This window comes from Triticum urartu, chromosome 7, assembly GCF_003073215.2.
Source record: "Triticum urartu cultivar G1812 chromosome 7, Tu2.1, whole genome shotgun sequence".
NCBI classification, from domain to species: Eukaryota; Viridiplantae; Streptophyta; class Magnoliopsida; order Poales; family Poaceae; genus Triticum; species Triticum urartu.
In genome coordinates this window covers 602,158,527-602,167,425 of record NC_053028.1, presented here as the reverse complement: position 1 = coordinate 602,167,425, position 8,899 = coordinate 602,158,527, and positions in this window count along the sequence as shown.

Genomic DNA, 8,899 nt, shown 5'->3' with positions numbered 1-8,899 from the left:
TCCCAAGTGACTCAAAGAATAGAGCTATGCTCCCCGGCAACGGCGCCAGAAAATAGTCTTGATAACCGACAAGTATAGGGGATCGCACCAGTTTTCGAGGGTAGAGTATTCAACCCAAATTTATTGATTCGACACAAGGGGAGCAAAGAATATTCTCAAGTATTAGCAGCTGAGTTGTCAATTCAACCACACCTAGATAACTTAATATCTGCAGCAAAGTGTTTAGTAGCAAAGTAATATGATAGTAGTGGTAACGATAGCAAAGGTAACGATAGCAAAAGTAATATTTTTGGTGTTTTATAGTGATGGTAACAATAGCAACAGAAAAGTAAATAAGCGAAGAACAATATATGGAAAGCTCGTAGGCAATGGATCAGTGATGGAGAATTATGCCGGATGCGATTGATCATGTAACAGTCATAACCTAGGGTGACATAGAACTAGCTCAAGTTCATCAATGTAAGGTAGGCATGTATTCCGAATATAGTCATACGTGCTTATGGAAAAGAACTTGCATGACATCTTTTGTCCTACCCTCTTGTGGCAGCGGGGTCCTAGCGGAAACTAAGGGATATTAAGGCCTCCTTTTCATAGAGTACCGGACCAAAGCATTAACACATAGTGAATACATGAACTCCTCAAACTACGGTTATCACCGGTAAGTATCCCGATTATTGTCACTTCGGGGTTAACGGATCATACCACATAATAGGTGACTATAGACTTGCAAGATAGGATCAAGAACTCTCATATATTGATGAAAACATAATAGGTTCAGATCTGAAATCATGGCACTCGGGCCCTAGTGACAAGCATTAAGCATAGCAAAGTCATAGCAACATCAACCTCACAACATAGTGGATACTAGGGATCAAACCCTAACAAAACTAACTCGATTACATGATAAATCTCGTCCAACCCATCACCGTCCAGTGATACATCTCCAACGTATCTATAATTTTTGATTGCTGCATGCTATATTATCTTCTGTTTCCATGCTATATTATCTTCTGTTTTGGACATATTGGGCTTTATTTTCCACTTTTATATTATTTTTGGACTAACCTATTACCAGAGGCCTAGCCAGAATCTGTTTTTGCCTATTTAGGGTTTCGAGAAAGGACTATCAAAGGAGTCACAGAATGAAAGGAACGTGATTTTTTGGAACGAACAAAGACCAGGAGACTTGGACCCTATGTCAAGCAACAGGAGGCCACGTGGGTAGGGGCGGGGAGGCCACGTGGTAGGGGGCGCGCGTACCCCCCACCCCCAGGCGCGCCCTCCACCCTCGTGGGCCCCCTGTTGCTCCACCGACGTACTTCTTCCTCCTATATATACCTACGTACCCCCAAACGATCAGATACGGAGCCAAAACCCTAAATCCACTGCCGTAACTTTCTGTATCCACGAGATCCCATCTTGGGGCCTGTTCCGGAGCTCCGCTGGAGGGGGCATCGATCACAGAGGGCTTCTACATCAACACCATAGCCTCTCCGATGAAGTGTGAATACCTCAGACCTTCGGGTCCATAGTTATTAGCTAGATGGCTTCTTCTCTCTTTTTGGATCTCAATACAAAGTTCTCCCCCTCTCTTGTGGAGATCTATTCGATGTAAGGGGGATGTGCTGCAAGGCGATTAAGTTGGGTAACGCCAGGGTTTTCCCAGTCACGACGTTGTAAAACGACGGCCAGTGAATTGTAATACGACTCACTATAGGGCGAATTCTTTTATGTATGATTAGTTATCTTTGCAAGTCTCTTCGAATTATCAGTTTGGTCTGGCCTACTAGATTGATCTTTCTTGCAATGGGAGAAGTGCTTAGCTTTGGGTTCAATCTTGCGGTGTCCTTTCCCAGTGAAAGTAGGGGCAGCAAGGCACGTATTGTATTGTTGCCATCGAGGATAACAAGATGGGGTTTTCATCATATTGCATGAGTTTATCCCTCTACATCATGTCATCTTGCTTAAGGCGTTACTCTATTCTTATGAACTTAATACTCTAGATGCATGCTGGATAGCGGTCGATGTGTGGAGTAATAGTAGTAGATGCAGGCAGGAGTCGGTCTACTTGTCTCGGACGTGGTGCCTATATACATGATCATACCTTGATATTCTCATAACTATGCTCAATTCTGTCAATTGCTCAAGAGTAATTTGCTCACCCACCGTAAATTACTTATGCTCTTGAGAGAAGCCACTAGTGAAACCTATGGCCCCCGGGTCTATATTCATCATATTAAATCTTCCAATACTTAGTTATTTGCTTTGCTTTTATTTTACTTTGCATCTTTATCATAAAAATACCAAAAATATTATCTTATCATATCTATCAGATCCCACTCTCGTAAGTGACCGTGTAGGGATTGACAACCCCTTATCGCGTTGCTTGCGAGGATTTATTTGTTTTGTGTAGGTGCGAGGGACTCGCGCGTAGCCTCCTACTAGATTGATACCTTGGTTCTCAAAAACTGAGGGAAATACTTACGCTACCTTGTTGCACCACCCTTTCCTCTTCAAGGGAAAACCAATGCAAGTGCTCAAGAGGTAGCAAGGATGATTTCTGGCGCCGTTGCCGGGGAGGTTCGCGCTGGTTAAGATTTGACTCCTGACAATGAGCCATTTCTGGCGCCGGTGTCGGCGAGGTCTACACAAAAGTCAACATACCAAGTACCCATCACAAACCCTTATCTCCCGCATTACATTATTTTCCATTTGCCTCTCGTTTTCCTCTCCCCCACTTCACCCTTGCCGTTTTATTCGCCCTCTCTCTCTATCCTCCCTCTCTTTTTCGTTCGCCTCTTTTCCGTTTGCTTGTCATTATGGCGAGTCCTCTATCTTCTCCGTTGTCTCCCGAGAATGAAATTCTAAATTTTAAGCAAAGGGAGGGAGAAAATCTAAAAGACGCTTGGTATAGAATTTGCAATGCTCAAAATAGATCTACCAGGAAGCAATCTACTTCCGTTCTTCTTCGCAATTTTTATCTAGGCACTACTCCTTGGCACAAATATATCCTTGATACCATTACCGGAGGGAACTTCTTGGGTAGCCATACTTTTGATTCTTATAATGCTATGATATATTTGTTTGGCTCACCACCTCTTTTGGTTAATGGAACTATGTTAACTTTGGAGCATGTAATGCAAAAACTTGAAATTATTGAAAATAAAGTTGCTACCGTTGAGTTAATTGAAAATTTCGATAAAAAGATCCACAACCAAAATACCCAATATGGATCTAAAGTAGGAGTAACTTTAAAAATATTAAAGAGAAGGAACATATAGTTAATGAAAGAATAAATCATGATTCCACTAGAATCGATAAACTTGAGGGTATCATTACCAACTTGGTAACCACTTTTTCTTCCGTAAAGAATACTCCAAGTCTTCCAACTAAAATTTCCAAGCTTATGTATGTTCCTAAAAATAAAGGTGAATCCTCTAGCAAAGAAACTGTGGATCTCAAATCTATAAGTGCTCATCCTAATATTTTTGCTATCATTAAGGAACCATTTGCTGCTAATGATTTTTTCGATCTTGTGCATAAAAGTTTGATAATCAATAAAAAGAAAGAAATTCCTAAGAACGGTAGATGCCTCATTGAAGAATTACCTACCAAAGATGGCAATACCTAGATCTATCCTTGTTTTTTATGCCTAGCTAGGGGCGTTAAACGATAGCGCTTGTTGGGAGGCAACCCAATTTTATTTTTATTCCTTTCTTTTTGATCATTTTTAGTAATAAATAATTTATCTAGCCTCTCTTTTGGTTGTGTTTTTTGTGTTTAATTAGTGTTGTTGCCAAGTAGAACCGTTGGGAAGACTTGGGGAAAGTCTTGTTAATCTAGCTGTAAAAAACAGAAACTTTAGCGCTCATGAGAACTGCTGCCATTTTTATTTGGAAAGTGATATTTAGTTAATTATTTTTTCAGATGATTAATAGATAAATTACTCACGTCCAGCAATTTATTTTATAATTTTTGGGGTTCCATATCTTGCGCTAGCTACAGATTACTACAGACTGTTCTGTTTTTGACAGATTCTATTTTTCGTGTATTGTTTGCTTATTTTGATGAATCTATGGCTAGTAAACTAGTTTATAAACCATAGAGAAGTTGGAATACAGTAGGTTTAACACCAATATAAATAAATAATTAGTTCATTATAGTACCTTGAAGTGGTGTTTTGTTTTCTTTCGCTAACAGAGCTCACGAGATTTTCTACTTTAAGTTTTGTGTTGTGAAGTTTTCAAGTTTTGGGTAAAGATTTGATGGATTATGGAACAAAGGAGTGGCAAGATGTTGGTTTTCGTAGTAATTTCAAAAAAATTCCTACACACACGCAAGATCATGGTGATGCATAGCAACGAGATGGGAGAGTGTGATCTACGTACCCTTGTATATCGACAACGGAAGCGTTAGCACAACGTGGTTGATGTAGTCGTACGTCTTCACGGCCCGACCGATCAAGCACCGAAACTACGGCACCTCCGAGTTCTAGCACACGTTCAGCTCGATGACGATCCCCAGACTCCGATCCAGCAAAGTGTCGGGGAAGAGTTCCGTCAGCACGACAGCGTGGTGACGATCTTGATGTACTACCGTCGCAGGGCTTTGCCTAAGCACCACTACAATATTATCGAGGACTATGGTGGAAGGGGGCACCGCACATGGCTAAGAATATGATCACGTGGATCAACTTGTGTCTCTAGGGGTGCCCCCTGCCTCCGTATATAAAGGATCAAAGGGGGAGGTGCGGCCGGCCAGGGAGGGCGCGCCAGGAGGAGTCCTACTCCCTCCGGGAGTAGGATTCCCCCCTTTCCTAGTTGGAATAGGATTCGGGAGGGGGGAAAGAGGAGAGAGAGAAGGAAGGGGGGCGCCAGCCCCCTCTCCTTGTCCTATTCGGACTAGGGGGGAGGGGGCACAGCCCAGCCCTGGCCACCTCTCCTCTCTTCCACTAAAGCCCACTAAGGCCCATATACCTCCCGGGGGGTTCCGGTAACCTCCCGGTACTCCGGTAAAATCCCGATTTCACCCGGAACACTTCAGATATCCAAATATAGGCTTACAATATATCAATCTTTATGTCTCGACCATTTAGAGACTCCTCGTCATGTCCGTGATCACATCCGGGACTCCGAACAAAACTTCGGTACATCAAAACTCATAAACTCATAATATAACTGTCATCGAAACCTTAGGCGTGCGGACCCTACGGGTTCGAGAACAATGTAGACATGACCGAGACACGTCTCCGGTCAATAACCAATAGCGGAACCTGGATGCTCATATTGGCTCCTACATATTCTACGAAGATCTTTTATCGGTCAGACCGCATAATAACATACGTTGTTCCCTTTGTCATCGGTATGTTACTTGCCCGAGATTCGATCGTCGGTATCTCAATACCTAGTTCAATCTCATTACCGGCAAGTCTCTTTACTCGTTCCGTAATACATCATCTCACAACTAACTCATTAGTTGCAATGCTTGCAAGGCTTATGTGATGTGCATTACCGAGAGGGCCTAGAGATACCTCTCCGACAATCGGAGTGACAAATCCAAATCTCGAAATACGCCAACCCAACATCTACCTTTGGAGACACCTGTAGAGCACCTTTATAATCACCCAGTTACGTTGTGACGTTTGGTAGCACACAAAGTGTTACTCCGGCAGACGGGAGTTGCATAATCTCATAGTCATAGGAACATGTATAAGTCATGAAGAAAGCAATAGCAACATACTAAACGATCGGGTGCTAAGCTAATGGAATGGGTCATGTCAATCAGATCATTCACCTAATGATGTGATCCCGTTAATCAAACAACAACTCTTTGGTCATGGTTAGGAAACATAACCATCTTTGATTAACGAGCTAGTCTAGTAGAGGCATACTAGTGACACTCTGTTTGTCTATGTATTCACACATGTATTATGTTTCCAGTTAATACAATTCTAGCATGAATAATAAACATTTATCATGATATAAGGAAATAAATAATAACTTTATTATTGCCTCTAGGGCATATTTCCTTCAGTCTCCCACTTGCACTAGAGTCAATAATCTAGATTACACAGTAATGATTCTAACACCCATGGAGCCTTGGTGCTGATCATGTTTTGCCCGTGGAAGAGGCTTAGTCAATGGGTCCGCTACATTCAGATCCGTATGTATCTTGCAAATCTCTATGTCTCCCACCTGGACTAGATCCCGGATGGAATTGAAGCGTCTCTTGATGTGCTTGGTTCTTTTGTGAAATCTGGATTCCTTTGCCAAGGCAAATGCACCAGTATTGTCACAAAAGATTTTCATTGGACCCGATGCACTAGGTATGACACCTAGATCGGATATGAACTCCTTCATCCAGACTCCTTCATTTGCTGCTTCCGAAGCAGCTATGTATTCTGCTTCACACGTACATCCCGCCACGACGCTTTGTTTAGAACTGCACCAACTGACAGCTCCACCGTTTAATATAAACACGTATCCGGTTTGCGATTTAGAATCGTCTGGATCAGTGTCAAAGCTTGCATCAACGTAACCATTTACGATTAGCTCTTTTTCACCTCCATAAACGAGAAACATATCCTTAGTCCTTTTCAGGTATTTCAGGATGTTCTTGACCACTGTCCAGTGATCCACTCCTGGATTACTTTGGTACCTCCCTGCTAGACTTATAGCAAGGCACACATCAGGTCTGGTACACAGCATTGCATACATGATAGAGCCTATGGCTGAAGCATAGGGAACATCTTTCTTTTTCTCTCTATCTTCTGCAGTGGTCGGGCATTGAGTCTGACTCAACTTCACACCTTGTAACACAGGCAAGAACCCTTTCTTTGCTTGATCCATTTTGAACTTCTTCAAAACTTTGTCAAGGTATGTGCTTTGTGAAAGTCCAATTAAGCGTCTTGATCTATCTCTATATATTTTAATGCCTAATATGTAAGCAGCTTCACCGAGGTCTTTCATTGAAAAACTATTATTCAAGTATCCATTTATGCTATCTAGAAATTCTATATCATTTCCAATTAGTAATATGTCATCCACATATAATATCAGAAATGCTACAGAGATCCCACTCACTTTCTTGTAAATACAGGCTTCTCCAAAAGTCTGTATAAAACCAAATGCTTTGATCACACTATCAAAGCGTTTATTCCAACTCCGAGAGGCTTGCACCAGTCCATATATGGATCGCTGGAGCTTGCATACTTTGTTAGCTCCCTTTGGATCGACAAAACCTTCTGGTTGCATCATATACAGCTCTTCTTCCAGAAATCCATTCAGGAATGCAGTTTTGACATCCATCTGCCAAATTTCATAATCATAAAATGCGGCAATTGCTAACATGATTCGGACAGACTTAAGCATCGCTACGGGTGAGAAGGTCTCATCATAGTCAATCCCTTGAACTTGCCGAAAACCTTTTGCGACAAGTCGAGCTTTGTAGACAGTAATATTACCGTCAGCGTCAGTATTCTTCTTGAAGATCCATTTATTCGCAATTGCTTGCCGATCAGTGGGCAAGTCAACCAAAGTCCATACTTTGTTCTCATACATGGATCCCATCTCAGATTTCATGGCTTCAAGCCATTTTGCGGAATCTGGGCTCACCATCGCTTCTTCATAGTTCGTAGGTTCATCATGATCTAGTAGCATGACTTCCAGAACAGGGTTACCGTACCACTCTGGTGCGGATCTCACTCTGGTTGATCTACGAGGTTCAGTAGTATCTTGTTCTGAAGTTTCATGATCATTATCATTATCTTCCTCACTAATTGGTGTAGGTGTCACAGAAACAGGTTTCTGTGATGTACTACTTTCCAATAAGGGAGTAGGTACAGTTACCTCATCAAGTTCTACTTTCCTCCCACTCACTTCTTTTGAGAGAAACTCCTTCTCCAGAAAGTTTCCGAATTTAGCAACAAAAGTCTTGCCTTTGGATCTGTGATAGAAGGTGTATCCAATAGTTTCCTTTGGATATCCTATGAAGACACATTTCTCCGATTTGGGTTCGAGCTTATCAGGTTGAAGCGTTTTCACATAAGCATCGCAACCCCAAACTTTCAGAAACGACAACTTTGGTTTCTTGCCAAACCACAGTTCATAAGGCGTCATCTCAACGGATTTTGATGGTGCCCTATTTAACGTGAATGTGGCCGTCTCTAGAGCGTATCCCCAAAACGATAGCGGTAAATCAGTAAGAGACATCATAGATCGTACCATATCTAGTAAAGTATGATTACGACGTTCAGACACACCATTACAATGTGGTGTTCCGGGTGGCATGAGTTGCGAAACTATTCCACATTGTTTCAAATGTACACCAAACTCGTAACTCAAATATTCTCCTCCACGATCAGATCGTAGGAATTTTATTTTGTTGTTACGATGATTTCAACTTCACTCTGAAATTCTTTGAACTTTTCAAACGTTTCAGACTTGTGTTTCATTAAGTAGATATACCCATATCTGCTTAAGTCATCTGTGAAGGTGAGAAAATAACGATATCCGCCACGAGCCTCAACATTCATCGGTCCACATACATCTGTATGTATGATTTCCAACAAATCTGTTGCTCTCTCCATAGTACCGGAGAACGGTGTTTTGTCATCTTACCCATAAGGCACGGTTCGCAAGTACCAAGTGATTCATAATCAAGTGGTTCCAAAAGCCCATCATTATGGAGTTTCTTCATGCGATTTATACCGATATGACCTAAATGGCAGTGCCACAAATAAGTTGCACTATCATTATCAACTTTGCATCTTTTGGTTTCAACAATATGAATATGTGTGTCACTACTATCGAGATTTAATAAGAATAGACCACTCTTTAAGGGTGCATGACCATAAAAGATATTACTCATGTAAATAGAACAACCATTATTCTCTGATTTA